The sequence below is a fragment of the Hemiscyllium ocellatum genome, chromosome 45, assembly GCF_020745735.1.
Source record: "Hemiscyllium ocellatum isolate sHemOce1 chromosome 45, sHemOce1.pat.X.cur, whole genome shotgun sequence".
NCBI classification, from domain to species: Eukaryota; Metazoa; Chordata; class Chondrichthyes; order Orectolobiformes; family Hemiscylliidae; genus Hemiscyllium; species Hemiscyllium ocellatum.
The window spans coordinates 17,677,496-17,701,293 of record NC_083445.1 but is presented as its reverse complement, the minus strand read 5'-3'; positions in this window follow the sequence as shown (position 1 = coordinate 17,701,293).

Here is a 23,798-nt window from a genome sequence, read left to right as displayed (position 1 = left end):
GACTGGCCGTGCTAAATTGCCCCATAGCCTCCAGGGAAATGCAGATTCGGTGGATTTGCCGAGGGGAAATGTGGGGACACAGGGATTGGAATAGGGTGGATTGGATCTTGATTATTGTTTTCCCATTACTCAGTTGGTACATTTTCAGGCAATGAATAATGCAACAGTCTTGGTTCCCCAATCCCTTGATAAACTATTGATTCAGAGGTATCATTGACTGCCTATCACATGTGATGGAGAGACATTTTCACCGTAGGGAGATTGTACCGGGATTTCTGTGGGTGCCATCAGCACGGCGAAGCTGGTCAGGTGGTTACAACTGCAGACTGTTTGATTCCCCTTGGAGCTTTGAACTGTGCACCCATCTGATAACCAGCCACTCTGGTTGTCGGCGCTGGCCCAGTAGACACAGATGGGGACATCTGTCTGGTGTTTACTCTGCAGCCAGGAACAGAGAGAGAGAGAGAGAGGAAATTTTCAATGAGGGATTGGCACTTGACAGAGTTTTGCATCGCGTTTGTAAAATATGACAAATATTAAAATACCACAGTTCAAAAGCAGGCTGTTGTTGCTCTCTGCTCATGTTCCTCTGGAGTGGAGGCGGGTCCAGGTACCCCAGCAACATCGATGTGCCCATTGCTTTCCACTTTGTGTGTGTATCACAGAGAGAGCATCCAGAGCACAGTGGGGGATTTGGCCAATTGTACCTGCATCAGAGCTAACCGGGCCGTCCCCGGTCTATCTGGCCCAGTACCCAGTCCAGGTGCACTATCCCAGTATTTTCTACTGGCTGACTGGTAATCACTCCAATGGCACAGCAAATTCTCCATTAGGCTGTGAGTCCCACTGTCTTGGAGGAGCGGGAATGAAGGTCTAATAGAATCCTCACAGTGTGAAAGCAGGCCACTCAGCCCATCGAGTCCAATCCAACCCTCTGGGGAGCATCCCACCCAGTCCCTGGGACCTTGCATTTCCCATGGCCAACTCACCTAGCCTGAATATCTGTGGACACTATGGGTAATTTCCAATGGCCAACCCACCTAACCTCATATCCCTGGACACTATGGATACTTTCCCATGGCTAATCCATGGACTTTGGACTGTGGGAGGAAACCGGAGCACCCAGAGGGGACCCACGCAGACACGGGGAGAATGTGCACAGACAGTCACCCAAGGGTGGAATCGAACCTGGGTCCCTGGCGCTGTGAGGCAGCAGTGCTAACCACTGAGCCACTGTGCTGCCCACTTCTGGGCCCTGGCTCAAGTGGCTACAGATCCTCAGCCGGAGAATTGACTCCCCGACCGGTCGTAGTTATAACTAAGATGGAGTGCGGTCTCCTTTCACTCAGCAAGGACAGCTCCGCTCTCAGTTGTTACCCTCCGCCAGTTTGCCTGGGATCAGGCACAGTGTGTTTGCCTGGGTGTCACTCAGGCATTGATGTCAGCACGTGTTACAACAGGATAGTGTCTGCCTGGCATGTTCAGTGTTCCCTCCTCACTCTGACCCGCTCACTGAACTGAACCCCAGAGGGCTGGCAGGAGAAAGGAGGAGAAGATCAGCAAGCAGCCATGGGTGTCCATGTCCCCTCTGAGGCATCCTGTGTGGATGCATGCTATGGTTTGGCCGTCCTAGCTCACAAAGCAACCCTATTTTTATTGTTCATTCACAGAATGAGGGCATCACCTGTATTTATTGGCCAGAAACCAGTGAAGACTCATAGAGGTATAGAGATGTACAACACGGAAACAGACCCTTCACTCCAAGCAGATATCCTAAACTAATCTAGTCCTATTTACCAGCACTCAGCCCATATCCCTCCAAACCCTTCCTATTCATATCCCCATCCAGATGCCTTTTAAATGCTGTAATTGAACCAGCCTCCACCACTCCCTCTGGCAGCTCATTCCATACACGCACCACCCTCTGTGTGAAAAAGTTGCCCCTTAGGTCTCTTTTATATCTTTCCCCCTCACCCTAAACCTATGTTCCTCTCCTACCCTGGAACAAAGACCCATTGAAAGTATCAGTGCCCATCATGATTTTATAAACCTCTATAACCTCGGTAAACCCCTTAGTGTCCGATGCTCCAGGGAAAACAGCGCCAGCCTATTCAGTCTCTCCCTGGAGCTCAAACTCACCAACCCTCAACCACATTGGTGTGGGTCTGGAGTCACGTGTAGGCCAGACCTGATAAGGATGGCAGATTTCCTTCACACTTGTGAAACAGGTGAGTTTTTCCAACAATTGACAACATGGTCATCATTTGGCTCTGAATTTCAGATTTTGCTTGAACTCAAATTCCACCATCTGTAGGATTCGAAGCCCGAACATTGTCAGAGTCTTTGGATTAACAGTGCAGCGGTAATGACACTAGGCCATCATGGCAGAAACGGACAAGCAATAAGCATCTCCAAGCTGCAACCTTTAAATGCTGAAGACCCCAAAGTGGGGTCTGATAAGTGGGCAGGGTGATGTGAGAGGCTGGTAGCTCTCTGATGCCAGCTCGCCTGGATGTACTCTTGAGGAGAACGGTGGTCACAGTCCGTGTGGGGACATCATTGAGGAGTAACGGTGGATTAATGGCCGAGACGGAGACTGGCCAAGTTGTAACCACCAGCTACCCGCTCTGTACTTCCCTGCAGAATTTGCATTTAGTTTCTCGATGGAATAAAGAGGAAGTGAAAGGGGGATTTGATTCAGTGAGTCAATGCAGAGGAATAAGCTGCCTCTCTATAAGGCCCGGGATTCTGAACATTCCCTGTACCACTGAAGGAGATAGATTCAGGAAAATGTTGGTGATGTTGAAAATCAAATTCTTCACATTTTCCCCCCTACTGAAATCCCCCCCCCCATTCGCCATTACACTTGTTCCTCTAGGGCTGCGGTACCACTTCATCCACAGTGCAAGAAAAGAGTCCCAAGCAGCTCAGAGCAGATCCTCGTCAACTGTAAGTTAAAAATCACACAACACCGGGTTATAGTCCAACAGGTTTAATTGCCTCCAATTAAACCTGTTGCACTATAACCTGGTGTTGTGTGATTTTTAACTTTGTCCACTCCAGTCCAACACCGGCATCTCCAAATCATCAACTGTAAACTGGGAGGGATTAAAAGGACTATGCAGAGGGAGCTTTACTCTGTATGTAACTCTGTGCTGTACCTGGCCTGGGAGTGTTTGATGGAGAATAGTGTAGAGGGAGCTTTACTCCCTACCTAACCCAGTGCTGTACCTGGCCTGGGAGTGTTTGATGGGGAACAGTGTAGAGAGAGCTTTACTCTGTATGTAACCCTGGCCTGGGAGTGTTTGATGGGGAACAGTGTAGAGAGAGCTTTACTCTGTATCTAACCTTGTGCTGTATCTGCCCTGGGAGTGTTTGATGGGGGACAGTGTAGAGGGAGCTTTACTCCCTACCTAACCCTGTGCTGTACCTGGCCTGGGAGTGTTTGATGAGGAACAGCGTAGAGGGAGCTTTACTCTCTACCTAACCCTGTGCTGTACCTGGCCTGGGAGTGTTTGATGGGGAACAGCGTAGAGGGAGTTTTACTCCCTACATAACTCTGTGCTGTACCTGGCCTGGGAGTGTTTGATGGGGTACAGTGTAGAGGGAGCTTTACTCCTTATCTAATTCTGTGCTGTACCTGGCCTGGGAGTGTTTGATGGGGAAAAGTGTAGAGGGAGCTGAAAATGTGTTGCTGGAAAAGCGCAGCAGGTCAGGCAGCATCCAAGGAACAGGAAATTCGACGTTTCGGGCATAAGCCCTTTGTCAGGAAGGAAGTAGGGAGTGTAGACGGAGCTTTATTCCCTATCCAACCCTGTGCTGTACCTGGCCTGGGAGTGTTTGATGGGGAACAGTGTAGAGGGAGCTTTACTCCTTATCTAACTCTGTGCTATACCTGGCCTGGGAGTGTTTGATGAGGAGTTTTACTCTGTCTCTAACACCACGGTGTATCTGTCCTGGATAACTTAATGGTTTGGAACATGTTGAATTGGAATCATGGGTTGGAACATGTTCTAGTCGAAAACATGGACGCCTCTGTTGATCGCATCAATAGATGGACATGGAATCACACAGGAAGAACAGAAGTATTCTCAGTGACGGTAGAGCAGAGAATAACGAACCTCACTCTGTGTGAACTGTAAGCTGACGGGAGTGGAGAGGTTCCCTTTCTTGAAGCCACTGATACTGATGGTCAGTACGTCAGAAACCAGCCTTGGCTTCGCTTTGTATTTGTTTTCCAAATGGTCAGCGTCCATTCCAGATTGTGTCCCCTTGAGGACAATGGTGGCTACGCAGGCGATTCCTATAAAAGGAGGGGGGGTATTTATTTATTTATTTATTTTAAAAATTTTTTAAAGACACAAAGTGCACGAATCTTTATTCAATTTCCACCACCAGGAAGATAGGAAAACACCCGAGTGGCCAGTGACAAGCAGTGCCCTTCACAAAAGGGCAATGACACTCCTCTTTATTATCTTTTTTTTCTTTTTTTTCTTTTTTTTAACTTAACCCCCACACTACTGCCTAACTGCGGTAGTGTTTATTTTTCCCCAGCACCCACGGTGTGTGTGTGCAGTTGTGAGACACCGAAAGGAGGGTGGATATTGACACTGTATTCAACACAAAAGCACACACGGAACAAACCGATATTGGATCGGACTGATTTGCACCATCGGTTCCTCTGTTTTAGTTTGAATTCAAATACAGAGCCTTTCGTTCTTTTTTGAACCACACGCTTTATCTGTTGATTTACTCTTCGAAGAACCGGGAGCAGGAGTAGGCCATCTGCCCCCTCGAGCCTGCCCCGCCATTCAATTAGATCATGGCTGATCCTTACATGGACTCAGCTCCACTTCCCCGCCCTCTCACCCTAACTCTTAACTCATTTCCTGTTCAAACATCTATCTTCACCTTAAAAACATCCAACGAGGCAGCCTCAAACTGCTTCACTGGGCAGGGACTTCCACAGATTCACAACCCTCTGGCTGAAGAAGTTCCTGCTCAACTCCATCCTAAACCTGCTCCCCTTTATTTGGAGGTGATGTCCCCTTGTTCTAGTTTCACCTACCAGTGGAAACGACCTCCCTGCTTCCATCTTATCTGTTCCCTTCATAATTTTAGATGTTTCTCTAAGATTCCACCATCAAACCACCCCCCCCCCCCCCACATCCGAATGTTCTAAATTCCAATGAGATTAATCCCAGTCTACTCAATCTTTCCTCATAATCCCAGACTCTTTCCCTTCCTTATGTGGTCTGTCTATCATTTTCTGTGCTAATATCTTTCTCTCCTGCCTCTACTCTTGTATTGACAATGTTTTCCCAAATTTGACCCCTTGCCCATCACTATTGCATTTGAAACTCTCTGTGCTCACTCAAACATCAGACCGTCCCCAATGATACTGGCCCCATCCCGAAGCTCCCCAGGAACCAGAACCCCACCTTCCACTCTTGTCTTTGAGACACGCCTTCCTGTCTCGGATTTGTTTGTTTTGTTTAATTTGCTCGTGGCTCAGGTTATAATCTGGAAATTGTTCCCGTCGAGTCTCTGCTTTCTAATTTGCTGCCAAGTTCCCACACTGACACTGCAGAACCTTTGCCTTTGATATACCTGTGTTGTTGGTACCTACACGGACCATGACGATGAGCTCCTGATCCTGCCAGTGAAAGTTCTTCTTGAGCTCTGTACAGCTGTCCCAAACTCGGGCATCAAAGAGGCAACACATCCACCGGGACTATTACTCACTGTTGCACAGGACAATGCCAATCCCTCTCACTAGACCTACAGCTCTCCTTCTCATCCAGACAGGTTAAAAGAACCTCAAAGCTGTTGTAACAATTACAAAGGCCTGCTCTCCAGCCCTCACTATCTCCGTACCTTCCTCGCCTGCAGTCATACCTTCCTGTTATATAAAATCACAGAGTTTAGAGCACGGAAACAGAACCTTCAGTCCAAGCAGACCAGATTGCCAAAATTAATCTCATCCCGTTTGCCAATACTTGACCCTAATCCTTCTAAATCCTTCCTATTCATGGATATACACAGATGCCTTTTACATACTGTAATTGTACCAGCCTCCACTACTTCCTCTGGCAGCTCATTCCATACACACACCATCCTCTGTGTGAAAAAGTTGCCCCTGAGGTCACTTTTATACCTTTCCCCTCTCACCTGAAACCTCTGCCCTCTGGTTTTCAACTGTTCTGCCCCAGGGAAAAGACCTTGACTATCCACTCTGTCCACGCCCCTCATCATTTTATAAAGCACTATAAGTTCACCCCTCAGCCTCCAGGGAAAACAGCCCCAGCCTATTCAGCCTCTCCCTATAGCTCAAATCCTCCAACCCTGGCACCATCCTTGTAAATCTTTTTTGAACCCTTTCACGTTTCACAACATCTTTCCCACAGCAGAGAGACCAATATTCCAAAAGTGGCCTAGCCAATGTCCAGTACAGCTGCAGCATGACCTCTCAAATGACACTCTGACCAAATCAGATCCCCTTCCATCAGGTCAGTGATGGGACCATCATTATTTACAATATATGAATGACTTGGATGAGGGAAGCAAAAGTACTACAGCCAGGTGTGCTGATGGCACGTGTAGGTGGGAAGGCATGTTGCGAGGGGAACACTAATGGGACTGTGAAGGGATATCGATAGATTAAGGACATGTGCAGAAACCTGCCAGATGGGATATAATATTGGCAAACGTAAGGTTCCAAACTTTACCAGGAAGAATAGAGGAGCTGAATATTATTGAAATGGAAAACTGCATCACAGAGAGATCCAGGATTCCTCATGCCTAAATCATATGAAGCTAACATTGAGGTTTAAAAGGAAAGGCCAATGGAATTCAAAGGGAATGGTGGATAAATGTAGGGAGGTTTTTCTGAAACTGTGCAAAGTGTTAGCTAGGCCACAGCTGGAACACCGTGAACAGTTACGGGGCCCCGTAATTTAAGGAAAGATTTACTGCCATTGGAGACAATGGGTGCTCCGGTTTCCTCCCACAGTCCCAAGATATGCAGGCTAGGTGGACTAGCCATGCTAAATTACCCCACAGTGTTCAGGGATGTGTAGGTCAGATGCATTAGTCAGGGGTATATGTAGAGTAATAGGGTAGTGGAATGGGTCTGGGTGGGTTACTCTCTAAAGGGTCCGTGTGGACTTGTTGGGCCAAATGGTTCTTTTCCACGCTGTAGGGAATCTAATTTTAAAATTCTAAAACAGTCCTGAGAAGGTTCAAATGCCGAATCCCAAGAGGTGACATAATTGATGGGGAGAGATGGTTTCTCCTTGTGAGAGACTCCAGGGCCAGAGGGCATCATCTCAGACACCCCTTAAAGAAAGAGAGGAGAAGGAAATTCTTCCCTTGGAGGAGAGAGAATCTGTGGAATTTTTTTATCGCAGAGGGCTGTCGAGGCTGGGTCATTAAGATTACTCAAGGCTGAGACAGACAGATTTCTAATCATTCAGGGAATCAAGAGCTCAGGGGAAAGGCAGGAAAGTGAAATTGAGGATGATCAGATCAGCCATGATCTTATTGAATGGCAGAACAGACTCAATGGGGGAAATATCTTGCGTGACACGTTTTGAAATCACACAACATCAGGTTATAGTCCAACAGCTTTATCCTGAGGCACTAGTTTTCAAAGCGCTGATGGGGAAGGAGCCCTTCGAAAGCTAGTGCCTCCGAATAAACCTCTTGGACTCAAAGCTGGTGTTGTGTGATCTTTAACTTTGTCCACCCCAGTCCAACACTGGCGCCTCCACGTCATGTTTTGAAACCAGCGCAGGTTGGTGAGGAGAGACGGTCCCTCGCGATGGTGGATATTTCAAACAGAGGTTACTATTAACCTGAGGTTTGGTTTCCCCTCACGGTGTCCCAAGGTATTGTCACGTGTGTAGTTACAGTCGACAATGTTGCTTCTCCACTCAGGGAACTATTTATTGGCAATGCCTGAACTGTGAGTTCTGGAAAACAAAATGGAACAGGATTGGTAGATTATTGTGTGGAGAATTGCATTACCCAATCAGTTCACCCGTTTGTCCAAAGTATTCATCCCCCATACAGTCCCAATCACTTTTGCCCACTTTCTCCCCATTTATCTCAAAACCCTTTTCCTTCCCTTCGTGCCTTGATCTAAATTAACTTTGAATCTCTCAATTACCAGATGGGATGATATTTAATGGAGATGACCTCCAAGTGAGACCGCTGTCTCAGGAGGAGCCCACTTTGCCAATTTAAACACTGTAGAACTGACCCATCCCCAAAAGCAAGACCGTTAAGGTCTCTGAAATCCACCAGCCCCCGAGACACGATGGCTGACATGAGAAGAACAAAATGAGAACACCAATGCTTTGCTTCAAGCGTTACTTAGGGACTAATCTCATGACCCAGGCCTCAAATGGATGTTAAGGGAGGGCCGGATGATAGATCAAATTCTTTTATCCCTGTTCATTGTAAATGTCCGTTCCCATTGGTCTGCTCTAACTCCAGATGACCATAATACACAGACCTTTGCTTTTGAATACAGCACACTTACATCAAATATACAGGATTGAAACTGGCCATTCAACCCACCCAGACTTCCTTGATATTTAAGCTCCTTGTCTTTGATCGCCGATTGGGAATGGGACTCAGTATAGCAAAGGAGGGAGAAAGATTGACTAAACATTATCTTTAACCTGTGGAATGGACTGGTGGGAATAGTTATTACATTCTATATCATCTGCAGGGTAAGGATGGCAGATTTCACTGGGCATCATCTAACCAGATGGTTTTCTACAACATTTGGCGTTGGTTTTCATGGTCACCATGAATTTGAGAGCAGTTTTATATCATTTCAGATTTGTCATTTGTATATAAACTCCAACAGCTACTATGGTGGGATTTGAGGACTTGTACCTGGAGCCTTGGCCTGGGTTACTCATCATGAATGAGTTGATTGGATCAGTTGGCTGGTTTGTAATGCAAGGGGATGCTAACAGCGTGGGTTCAATCCCTGTATTGGCTGAGGTTACCACAAAGACCCTTACTCCCTCAACATCACCTGAAGACACTTAGACTGAGCCATCAACAGTTGTCTAACTCTCTCTCTCTCTCTCTCTGATGAGAGAGAGGTACTACAATGAATGTTACCATGCAACCATCTCTCCTTAAAAGAGGGATCCTGAAGTCACGTACAGGTCAGACCAGGTTTCCTTCCATGAATCCATTAATGAACCTGAGGTGATTAAAGGGTATGGAAAGGAAGTGGGAACTGGGCACAGAGTTGGATGATCAGCCAGGAGGAGTGTAGCAGGGACTGAATGGCCTGCACCAGATTGTTTCCCAGGACGGATGTAAACCAGCCTTTAGAATGGCGCTTGAACCTGCAGCCACTGCACTGCTGGGTGAAGGTGATTCCGACAGTGTTACAGCTGAAGGTACCTCAGGTTATCACTGCACATCACCGTCTCCAAAGCTGCCCCCTTTATGGGGTGGGGCATGTGGATGTACAAAGTGAGCCCTTGTCCATCCTCCTGCAGGACTCACTTGGGGTATTCTTGGGAAGAAGCTCAGTTTTAGCCATTCTGATGGTCCCTGTCTGAAGGGGATACCGTCGTCCTCTGTTTTGACAGCCTTCCTGTGGCGGGGAGTGTCTGTGAGCCGAAATGGGTCCTCAAGGGTTCAGGTTGTGGTAAGGAATTACAACGGCACTCTGGGGAGAAAGGCCAAGCCGCAGTCCAGGCCAAACATTGAGCCCTCCGCCAACCCAGAGTGAACACCGTCTGGCTCCTTGCTGTCTGTCGGGTCTTGTAGGCCTCAGGCCCTCTGCTTCCTTCACCAAGCTGGCTTTATTGGCTCAGAACGATTTGGGGATGTTGTTGATTTACAACACAGAATCATGTCCATGTAAGAAACAAGAGGAGGAGTAGGCCGCTCAGCCCTGCTACACTCCTCATGTCTGATTATCCCCAACTCCGTGCCTTGTTCCCACTTCCTCCTCAAACCCTTGGATCTCTTTAGCTTCATTCATGGTGATAGGGAAGGGAATCTGCTGTTTTTACTCAGTTTGGCCTATATGTTACTCCAGGGTCCCAGTTATTTGGGAGTTGACATGTTAAATAGGAGCAGGGGTAGGCCTTTGAGCCTGCTCCACCATTCAATACCATTATGGCTGACCCTGTTCCTAATTCCATCCCTTTGATCCCTTTAGCCCTGAGAATTATATCTAGTTGGTCTCAACCACTTACTGAGATGGGGGGGAGGGGATTGGGAAGGTAGAGGCGGTGGGAGGTGGTGGGGGTGGAGGGGAGAATTCCACAGGACTCCACACCCTCTGGGCGAAGACATTTCTCCCCATCTCAGTCCTCAATGGTCTACTCTGTATCCTTAGGGAGTGAGCCCTTGGTGTTCTGGTCTCCCCAGTCAGAAAGAGGCCCTTCAGCCCATCATGCCCGTTCCGGCCATTGAAGATCTAACCCCAATTACCGGCACGTCTTGCAGAGTTTTGAATTCGAGGAGGTTACCTTGAATGTCTGAGACTACTTTCAGCTCTCCTTGAGTGACCGCATCAGCTGCCATCATCTGGGCAACATCTTCTAAATGGGTGAGGTATTGTGTGATGATAGCGTAGGCTTTGGTTTTATCCTCCTCATCGGATGATGGCGCTTTGCCTGGAAACGAGGAGAGGATTTCGGCAGCATTCTGCAGCCAAAGGCAGAGTTGGATTAGTGAACCGTGCAGCTTTTAACAAGGCCAGAATATCTGAGGGCAGCTACAGAACACAACAGGCAAACATTGGCCAGGTTAATCAGGCCCTCAGTGCAAATGACACATGGGGTCAGCTACAGGGGAAGAAACAATGCGGGAGAGCAAGTGTGTGAGAGAGAGTGGGAGAGAAAAAGAGTGCAAAAGAGGGAGACTGAGTGAGAGAGAGAGAGATAGAAGAGTGAGGGAGAGGGAGACATTGAGGGAGAGGGAGAGAAATGGAGAGAGTGCAAAAGAAAGAGTGAGTGAGAAAGAGAGAGAGAGAGACAGAGGGAGAAAGAGACAGAGGAAGAGAGAGGGAGAGACAAAAGGAGAGACAGAGGGTTGGGCCGAATGGTCTACTTCTGTCCTGTACAGCTCTACGTGTCTATGACAATGACTGTTGCTTTCTGGTTTCTCTAAGAATATCCTTCCATTGGAGCTGGTGGGGAAAAGGTCACTGCATGGGTTCCTGGGATATCCAAGTCCCACCATCCCACTTCCTCATTAGAGAGAGAGAGTTGACTGGTGGTGGTGGTCACCACAGCTCAGGTTAGAGGGGAACAGGTTACAAACCTTCGTGGTAACTTCATGGGAATCGAACCCATGCTGGTGGCATGACTGCTTGTGTTAACAAGTTAGCCATAGAGACACAGAGTCATCCAGCACGGAAACAGACCCTTCGGTCCAACTCGTCCATGCTGACCAGATATCCCAACCTAATCTAGTTCCATTTGCCAGAACTTGGGCCATGTCCCTCTAAACCCTTCCTATTCACATCCCCATCCAGGTGCCTTTTAAATGCTGTAATTGTACCAGCCTCCACCATTTCCTCTGGCAGCTCATTCCCATACCCATGCCACCCACATGACCAGCCGAGCTTGTGGTCCCTAGCAACGGTCTGTTAAGGGAGATTAGTTGAATTCCACTTCTAAAGCCACAGAGGATTGAAAGGTCATCTTATTGAGATGGTCATGATTCTGAAGGGGGGACATGGTGAATTGCCTTTCACCGGCTTGGCCAATCCTCAGGGCCAGGCACTGATCTTTTGTCTAAATTCTGAGACAAGGAGGAATGTCATCACTCAAAGGATTGAGAAGGTATGGAATCCTTTACCCCAGTGAGTTGTGGCAACTCCATCGCTGAAGATGCATCAGGCTGGGAGACAGATTCCTCATGATCTGAGGGATATCAGAAGTGGATAAAAAGTGGGAGTGCTCTAGATTTGCTCCTGACCACAATGTGCTTCTGTCTATGAGGGTGAAGGATTGACACACACTGGGGAGAAAGGCAACAGAAGCAGCTGAGGGCACATTTCTACAAAATGGCGACACAAGTAGACTGTGAGAGGGCGTTCCTGGTCATGTTAGACAGCAAGTTAGCATAAACGTGGAACACTGTGTCTGAAAGGGGAGAGGGAAACTGAACCGAGAGGAACCTTCAACAGGGAGCTGCATCCATACTGGAGGGAGACAACAGGCAGAGAAACAGGGGTGTGAACTGAAAGATCTGGCACAGACTTCAACAAGTCAAATGGGAACTCTATCCAGTGTCAGCTGAATAGACACAAGCAGGCAAATCAAGTCAGTGTTAGGAACAAATCTCCCCGATCCTCCACCCACTCAAACCCAGAGCACAGCCTGTACCTCAATTGACTGTATCCTCTTCAGTACGGTGAATGTGGATAATTCTGGGGATGTGGAACCAATGTGGGTGTTGTTTGTATAATACACCTCGCACCCTTCTGAAGTCCAAACCTTCGAACAATTTTCAGCACTCAAACGAACACACAGTAGATTTTCTGGAGTCAAGTCCTGTTCAAACTGGAATATATTAAGATCTCAGTGACACCGGATTACTCAAGGGCAGAGTATTCTGGAGGCAAAAATTACTGGGGTTGCTAAAACAAGCAGCAATTTACCTGCACTTCACTCGGGTTAATGTATTCGCTGTCCACAATCTGGTCTCTTCTACAGCAGGGAGATGCAATACCGAATACCTACACTCTGTCCACAAAAACGACCTGGAGCTTCCAATTGCCTGCCCCTTTGACACCCCACCCGGCACGGTGGCACAGTGGTTAGCACCTGTGGACCTGGATTCAATTCCCACCTCAGGCGACTGACTGTGTGGAGTTTGTATATTCTCCCCGTGTCTGCATGGGTTTCCTCCGGGTGCACCGGTTCCCTCCCACAGTCCAAAGATGTGCGGGTCAGGTGAATTGGCCATGCTAAATTGTCCGTAGTGTTAGGTTAGGGGTATGGGTGGGTTGCGCTTCGGCGGGTCGGTGTGGACTTGTTGGGCCGAAGGGCCTGTTTCCACACTGTAAGTAATCTAATCTAATCACCCTGATCCCTGGCCAACATCTGTGTCTCAGGCTTGCTCCTGTGCTCCAGAAAAGCTCAGTGAAAGCTGGAAGAAGAGAACCTCATTTTCCACTTGGGAAACCTGCAACCTTCTGGACTCAATATTGAGTTGAATAACTTTTCTCCTGTGTCCTTACCACAACCCCCACACACCAGGCCTTGTCATCACATGGGCCGCCATCACAAACAACCCATTGTCAGCCATTAATGGTCCCCATCGGCAGCCATTCATTCTCCCCGGCTGACCTTTAACTCTTTTGTCACTCCAAATGTTTTTCTCTGTCTCTGGGGTCCGTCTCCACCTGTAGTTTATTCCTCCTTCCTCATATATACCAACCTTTTCCCAGTGACTATCAGTTCTGGAGAAGGCTCACTGGAACCGAAATGTTAAGTCTGCCTTCTCTTCAGAGATTTCTTTTCACGGGAAGGTAAGAGGTTGAGGGGTGGCTTTATAAAAGTTTGTACAATCATGAGGGGTATCAATAAAGTGAATGACTGCTGCCTTTTCCCTAGGATGGAGGAATTTCAAGTCTCGGGGGCATACTTTTAAGGTGAAAGGGGAAAGACTTAAAAAGGGCATGAGGTGCAATGTTTTTTACACTGAGGGTGGTTCGTGTTTGGAATGAAATTCCAGAAGAAGTGGTGGGTGTGGGGACAGTTACAATGTTTAAGAGACATTTGGACAGATATGTAAACAGGAAAGGTTTGGAGGGATATGGGCCAGGAGCAGGCAGGTGGGACTAGCTTAATTTGGGATTATGAACAGGTTGGTCCAAAGGGTTTGTTTCTGTGCTGTATGATTCCTTACTGTCAGACCTGCTGAGCCTTTCTGGCAATTTCTGTTTTCACGAAACAAAAAGTCCTGGTTTCCTGTGAAAGATTTGTTTGGATTGATCCTGTTTTCTGGATCTTGGTGTTGTAAAGCCAGAGGCCTACCTTCCCATAATGCACCACTGCCCCGACTGCCCCACGACCACCAGATGGGAAATGAAGTTCCGGTGAATCCTCAAAAGTCCAACTCAGAGACAAGGGTGTGATGATTGAACGAACACAGAATGATATTTGGTGTTGGTTTTCAGGCTGAGGTCTTTTCAAGGGAATATGTGAGAGGGCATTTCCCCTCCCGCCACCTTATCCCAGTCCCAAGCCTCCAACTTGGCTTCACCCTCTTGACCTGTCCATCATTCTTCTCACCTACCTGTTCCAGCCTCCTCTCCTAACTATCACCACCACCACCCCCCCACCTTCATCTACCTATCACATTCCCAGCTACCTTCCCCCCAGCGTCCACCCCCACCTCTGATTTATCTCTGAGCACCCATAGCCCACAGCCTCATTCCTGATGAAGGCCTCTTGCCTGAAACATCGACCTTCCTGCTCCTCGGATGCTGTCTGACCTGCTGTGCTTTTCCAGCACTACACTCTTGACTCTGATCTCCAGCCTCTGCAGGCCTCACTTTCCCCAAGTGTGACTGATGTCAAGGGGAAATGAAGGCTGGGTAAGCTGGGATACTGCAGAGATACCAGTGCTGGAGTACTAGGAGACAGCGATGGGCAACTCCAACAGGCGCAAACTCCTCTGCAACTGGGAGCACACACAGCTTGCCCTGAGCTGGTTAGACACCACCCTGGATAAACTGTTGTGGGACAATTGAGGAGGTGCATTGGAGTAAGGAGGGCACATACTGGATGTTTACGTTCTGGGAGAAGGGGTCAAAGACTCCCCCAGTGTCAAATGCGGCTTTTTGAGGAGTACCATTCAGCCCACCTTCTGATTCCTCCCCTCTCCATCAGACAAGGGTTTAATATCTTTCCCTGGTCATCACTACTTTAAGAAACTGCTCTGTATCCAACAGGATTGAGGGCATCAAGTGGATTTTTTAGGCTTTCCTATAGAGTCATGGAATCATACAGCGTGGAAACAGACCCATAGGTCCAACTCGTCCATGCTGACCAGGTTTTCCCAACCTAATTTAGTCCCATTTGCCCATGTTTGTCCCATGTCCCTCCAAACTCTTTCTATTCGTATCCCCATCCAGATGCTTTTTAAATGCAGTAATTGTACCAGCCTCCACCATTTCCTCTGGGAGCTCATTCCATACACATACCACCCTCTGTGTGAAAAAGCTACCCCGCAGCTCCCTTTTAAATCTTTCCCCTCTCACCCTAAACCTTTGCCCTCTAATTTTGGTCTCCCCCACCTCTGGGAAAAGGCCTTCGCTATTCACCTAGTCCATGCCCCTCATGATTTTATAAACCTCTATAAGGTCACCCCTCAGCATCCTATGCTCCAGTGAACAAAGTTCCAGCCTTTCCTTATATCTCAAACCTTCCACTCTCGGCAAAACACTGGTAAATCTCTTCTGTCCCCCACTCCAGCTTCATAATATCCTTCCCGTAACAGGGGGACTTGAACTGGACACAGTCCTCCAGAACAGGCCTCATCGAAGTCCTGTATAACTGCAACATGACATCCTAACTCCTCCACCTAATGGTCTGGGCAATGAAGACAAGTGTACCAAATACTTTCTTCACCACCCTGCCAACTTTCAAGCAACCTGTCTCTCTGTTTGACAACAGTCCCCAGGACCCTGCCATTAACTGGATAAGTCCTGCCTTGCCAAAATGCAAGACCACATATTTATCAGCAATAAACTTCAACCCAGTAATCTCTGCTGTGGGGGAGACTGCAAGATCTCCAAACCTGGTTGATGGACAAGGTGACGTTAATGGGAACAGACGTCTCCAAGGCTGGTGTGATGTTGCTGATCACCATTGCCAAGTCAGTGACAAATGGCAGGTGGTACTTCAGTTTGCCCGATGAATACATTATATTCTTCACGTGTCCCGGAGCAGAAAGTGCATCGAAGGTGAAGAAGACAAAGTAAAAGTTCTCTGCAAAAACAAGAGATTCACAGTGTCAGGGTCCGCCTCGCAGAGGAATGTCCAGGAATGTCCCGTTTTACCTGCTCCCAATGCAAGAGCTGCACCTGGTGGGTACAATTCAACGGGGGCTCACACCCCGGCTCCCCAACACAGACTCACACTCACTCACACACACTCACACCCAAACACACATACACACTCATTCACACATACTCACACACTCACTGACAGGCACATACATCACACCAAACACACACACACTCACACACACTCACACCCAAACACACATACACACTCATTCACACACACTCACTGACAGACACATACATCACACCAAACACACACACACTCACACCCAAACACACATACACACACACACTCACTGACAGGCACATACATCACACCAAACATACACACACACACCCAAACGCGCATATACACTCACTCACACACACTCACACACACTCACACCTAAACACACATACACACACACACTCACAGACAGACACATACATCACACCAAACATACACACACACTCACACCCAAACACACATATACACTCACTCACACTCACTTACACACACTCACAGACAGGCACATACATCACACCAAACACACACACACATACTCACACCCAAACACACATATACACTCACTCACACACACTCACACCCAAACACACACACACACACACACTCACAGACAGACACATACATCACACCAAACATACACACACACTCACACTCAAACACACATATACACTCATTCACATGTACTCACACACACACTCACACACACTCACACCCAAACACACATACACACACACACTCACAGACAGACACATACATCACACCAAACATACACACACACTCACACCCAAACACACATATACACTCACTCACACACACTCACACACACTCACACCCAAACACACATACACACACACACTCACAGACAGACACATACATCACACCAAACATACACACACACTCACACCCAAACACACATACACACACATACACACACACTCACAGACAGGCACATACATCACACCAAACATACACACACACTCACACCCAAACACACATACACACTCATTCACACATACTCACACACACACTCACACACACTCACACCCAAACACACATACACACACACACTCACAGACAGGCACATACATCACACCAACATACACACACTCACACCCAAACGCACATATACACTCACTCAATCACACTCACACACACTCACACACACTCAGACCCAAACATACGTTCACACACACTCACACACACTCACAGACAGGCACACACATCACACCAAACATACACACACATACTCACACCCAAACGCACATATACACTCACTCACACACACTCACACACACTCACACCTAAACACACATGCACACTCATTCACACACACTCACAGACAGGCACATACATCACACCAAACATACACACACTCACACCCAAACACGCATATACACTCACTCACACACACTCACACAAACTCACAGACAGGCACGCACACTCACTACCAAACACACATACACACTCACTCACACACACTCACAAACACTCACACCCAAACATGCATACACACACACTCACAGACAGGCCTATACATTATACCAAACATACACACTCATTCACGTGGACTCACATCCAAACACACATACGCACTCACTCACGCACACTCGCAGACAGGCACATATTCACAACAAACATACACGCACACTCACACACACTCACAGACATTCACATACATTACAACAAACATACACAATCACTCACATAGACTCACACCCAAACATACATACACACTCACTCACACACGCACTCACACAGACTCACACTCACAGACAGGCACATACATCACACCAAACATACACACTCACTCACATAGACTCACACCCAAACACACATACACACTCACCCACACACACTCACACACTCACTCAAACACACACACACCCAACACACACACTTTCCCCAAACTCACACATAAAACCCAAAAACGCACACTCGCAGACAGGCACATATTTACAACAAACATACACACACACTCACACACACTCACAGACATTCACATACATTACAACAAACATACATAATCACTCACATAGACTCACACCCAAACATACATACACACACACACCCAAAAACACCCACCCACCCATCCAAACACGCGTGGTCACTCACACACACAGCACTCGCTCAGACACACAAACCCAAACACACACACACACACTCACACACCCACATACACACACACACATACACTCACACACAAACTCCCAAACACACACATACTAACACTCAAATACACACAAACTCCCACTCACTTCCATTCTTCCACATGCAGAGATACAAAACACTCTCTCTCACACACATGCACACACACAAACCTCATACACACACATACACTTGTACACACACATACGCTCTTACACACATGCACTTACACACAAAATACACTCTCACACACAGACACATGGACACGGTCTCTCACACACTCACACACAGATATACACACATACACATACATACACTCACAGATACTCTCACACAAACTCATGCAGACATGAATTCGCTCAAAAAAACGCACATAGACGTGCACTCTCTCACAAACACACAAACAGACATATACTAACTCACAAACATGCACAGACATATACTCAAACACAAACACACAGACACACACTTTCTCAGAAACACATACACAGACATGCACTCTCTCACAAACACACACACAGACACACACTCTCTCACACACACACACAGACATGCACTCACTCACAAACGCACACACAGACATACACTCTCTCACAAACACACACACAGACATACACTTTCTCACAAACACACACAGACACGCACTCTCTCACAAATTCTCTCACAGACACACACTTTCTCACAAACACACAGAGACACACACTCACTCACAAACACACACAGACATGCACTCACTCACAAACGCACACACAGACATACACTCTCACAAACACACACAGACACGCACTCACACACAAACACACACATAGACACACACTCTCTCTCAAACACACACACAGACATGCACTCACTCACAAACACACAAACAGACGCACACTCTCTCACACACATGGGCATGCACTCTCACAAACACACACACTGACACCACTCACTCACAAACACACACATGGACATGCACTCACTCACAAACACACACACAGACATGCACTCACTCACAAATACACACACTCTCTCACAAACACACACAGACACGCACTCACTCACAAACACACAAACTGACACACACTCTCACACACACAGGCATGCACTCTCACAAACACACACACTGACACCACTCTCTCACAAACACGCACACAGACACACACTCTCTCACACAGACACAGACATGCCCTCTCTCACAACACACGCACAGACATGCACTCACACAAACACACACTCAGACACACACACCCTCTCACACACACAGACGTGCACTCTCACAAACACACACACAGACATGCATTCACTCACAAACACGCACACAGACATGCACTCACTCACAGTCACATAGACACACACTCTCTCACAAACACACACATACACACTCACTCACAAACACACACACAGACATGCACTCTCTCACAAACACACACGTAGACATGCACTCACTCACAAACACTCACTCAGACTTGCACTCACTCACAAACACACACACAGACATGCACTCACTCACAAACACACGCACAGACATGCACTCACTCACAAACACTCACACAGACACGCACTCTCTCACACACACAGGCATGCACTCTCACAAACACACACACAGTCACACACTCTCTCACAAATACACACACAGACATATACTCACTCACAAACACGGACACAGACACACACTCTCTCACAAATACACACACAGACATATACTCACTCACAAACACGGACACAGACACACGCTCTCACACACACACAGACACACACTCTCTCACAAACACACACATAGACACACACTCTCTCACAAACACTTTCACTGACACACACTCTCTCACAAACACGCACACAAACATGCAGTCACTCACAAACACATGCACAGACATGAACTCATCACAAACACACACTCAGACATGCACTCTCTCACAAACACACGCACAGACATGCACTCACTAACAAACACACATAGACATGCACTCACTCACAAACACACACAGACATGCACTCACTCACAAACACACACATAGACACGCACTCTCTCTTAAATACACGCACAGACATGCGCTCACTCACAAACACACAGAGATGCACTCATTCACAAACACACACATAGACATGCACTCACTCACAAACACACACATAGACATGCACTCTCTCACAAATACACACACAGACATGCACGCACACCCAAACACACACATAGACCCGCACTCTCTCTCAAACACACGCACAGACTGCACTCTCTCAAAAAAACACAAACAGACATACACTTGCTCAAGCACACACACAGACATGCACCCTCTCACAAACACACACACAGACATGCAATCACTCACAAACACACACAGACACGCACTCACTCACAAACACACACACACTGACACACACTGACAAACACACATAGAGACATGCACTCACACACAAACACAAGCACTCTCTCTCAAACACACACGCTGACACACACTCTCTCACAAACACACACAGACATGCACTCACTCACAAACACACACACAGACACACACCTTCTCACACACACAGACGTGCACTCTCACAAACACACACACAAAAATGCACTCGCTCACAAACACACACAGACACACCCTCTCACACACACACAGATGTGCACTCTCACAAACACACACACAGACACGCACTCATTCACAAACACACACAGACATACACTCACTCACAAACACACACATAGACATGCACTCTCTCACAAATACGCAGTCACACACAATTCCTTCCAACCCCAGGGAGAAAGTGAGGACTGCAGAAGCTGAGCTCAGAGTTGAGAGAGGGTCGCTGAAAAGGCATTGCAGGTCAGGCAGCATCCGAGGAGCAGGAGAATCGACGTTTCAGGCAAAAGGCCTTCATCAGGAATGAGGCTAATGGGCCAAGGGGGCTGAGTGATAAATGGGAGGGGGGTGTGGGACTGGGGTGAAGGTAGCTGGCAATGTGATAGATTGGATGGAGTGGGGGTGTTTGTGATAGGTTGAAGGGCCTGGTGAAGCAGACAGATGGGAAGGAAGATGGACAGGTAGGACAGGTCAAGGGAGCGGTGTTGTGTTGGAAGGTTGGATCTGGGATAAGGTGGGGGAGGGAGGGTAAATGAGGAAACTGGTGAAATCCACATTGATGCCCTGGGGTTGGAGGGTCCCAAGGTGGGAGATGAGGAGTTCTTCCTCTGGGCGTCGGGTGGTTAGTGTTTGGCTATGGAGGAGGCCCAGGAGCGGCACGTCCGTGTGGGAGTGGGAGGGGAAGTTAAAGTGTACAGCCACGGGGCAGTGGGGTTGGTTGGTGCGGGTGTCAAAGAAATGTTCTCTGAAGTGTATAGGAGACTTCATTAGGAGCAACGGATACAGATAATGACCTGTGTGGAAGTGCAGGTGAAACCTTGATGGATGTGGAAGGCTCCTTTGGGGCCTTGGATGGAGGTGAGGGAGGAGGTGTGGGCACAAGTTTTACAATTCCAGTGGTGGCAGGGGAAGGTGCTGGGAGGGCAGGCTGCATTGGGGGGGGGGGTGGGGGTGGGTGGGCATGGACCTGACAAGGAAGTCTTTGTCAGAGACTGACAAAGAATGGTCTTTACGGAACGCAGATAGGGGTAGGGAGGGAAATATCTTCCTGGTGATGGGGTCTGGTTGTAGCTGGTGGAAATGGTGGGAGGATGATGCATTGTATCCGGAGGTTGGTGGGGTGGTAGGTGAGGACTGGGGCATCTGTCCTTGTTGCGTTGGGAGGGGCGGGGTTCAAGGGCAGAGCTGTGGGAAGTGGAGGAGATGCACTGGAGGGCATCGTTGACCACATGGGAGGGGAAATGGCGCTCTTTGAAGAAGGAGGCCATCTGGGATGTTCTGTGGTGGAACTAGTCCTTCTGGGAGCAGCTGAGGCGGAGGAATCAGGAATAAGGGACAACATTCTAAAGGGACAAACTTCACCTGGGGGACAAAGAGACTCAAGGAACATCAACAATGAAATGCATTTACCATGTTCAGCCACTTGTTTAATTGCACGCCAAGGAATTTCCAACCTGTTACTTCTAGAAAAGAGCTTCATCAATTCATGGTCCAAACAATTTGCGTTTGGATTGTAAGGAACTAGAAAATGGAATGGTACAGAGCATCATTTTTTTTTAAACAGTGGACCAACCATATCTATGACACATATACACGGCACACACCATTCCTCTGCATCCAGGCCTCCTCCAACCTACTTTGCACCTTTGCTAGTCATCACCCGATGTGAGGTGACTGCTTCTCGTCACTTGCCAGCCCAAGCCTGGATACTGTCCAGATCTGGCTGTGTTTTGAACACAGGCTGCTTCAGTGTCTGAGAAGTCGCGAATGTTTGCCGAACATTGTGCAATCCCTGCCGAGCATCCCCCACTTCTGACCTTGTGATGGAGGGAAGGTCACTGATGAAGCAGCTGAAGGTAGTTGGGCCTAGGACACTACCCTGAGGGAGTCCTGCTGAGAGATCCTGGAGTTGGGGGTAACTGACCTTCAACAATAACACCCATCTTCCTCTGTGCCTGGTATGACTCCAAGCGGTGGAGAATTTGCCTCCATTTTCCATTGATTCCAGGTTTGCCTGGGGCTTCTTGATGCCACACTTGGTCAAATGCAGCCTTGATGTCAAGGGTTGTTACTCTCACTACCTTCTGGTTATTTTCCCTTTCCCTCTTACACTTATCTATCCTCCTAAATGCATTCAAAGTCTCATTTTCAACCGCTCTCTGTGGTAACAAGTTTCCATTCTCACCTGGATAGCTTGGGGACTCACAAGAAAAATTCAAAATCCACCCATTTGCTTCTTTTGAAGTCATTCCTGGATTACACGTTTTATTCTGTCGACACAGGAAAGTATGTTAGTGAAGGTTGGGAGAAAGATCGAAGTGAAAGACCAGTGGTACAACAGGGAATGAAAACTGCAGTGAGTGGGCACGACTGGGCGCAGTAAAGCGACGCGACATTCAATCTTCAAGACTTACGCAATTTTTGTCATTTGTTGGAATGAAGTTCAACCCTGGAACAGAAAAAGAACATGTCTGAGATTAATATGCTAGGGATTTATAAGATAGCAACAGTGAACATAAGAGCTGGAGTTGAGGTGGCTCAGTGGTTAGCACTGCTGGCCCACAGCGCCAGGGGATCCCAGGTTCGATCCCAGCCTCGGGCAGATTGTCTGTGTCCGCGTGGGGTGCCTCCGGTTTCCTCCCACAGTCCAAAGATACACAGGTTAGGTGGATTGGTCAAGCTAAATTGCCCATTGGGTTCAGGGATGTGTACCTCAGGTACATTGGTCAGGGGGGCAATGCAGAGTAGTGTGGGAATTGGTCTGGAAGGATAACTCTGCTGACGGTTGGTATGGATCTGTTGGGCCAAATGGCCTGTTTCCACACTGTAGGGATTCTATAACCATCAAGTCTGCTTTGTTGTTCAATGTGATCATTCAATTCAATATCCTGCTCCCACTTTCTTCCCCCCCATACTCTTTGATCCCTTCAGCCCTAAGAACAAGATGGACCTCATTCAGAAATTCATGATCAAATCTGAATGAGATAAAAACAATATCTAAGACTACTGGCTGTAAATAACATTG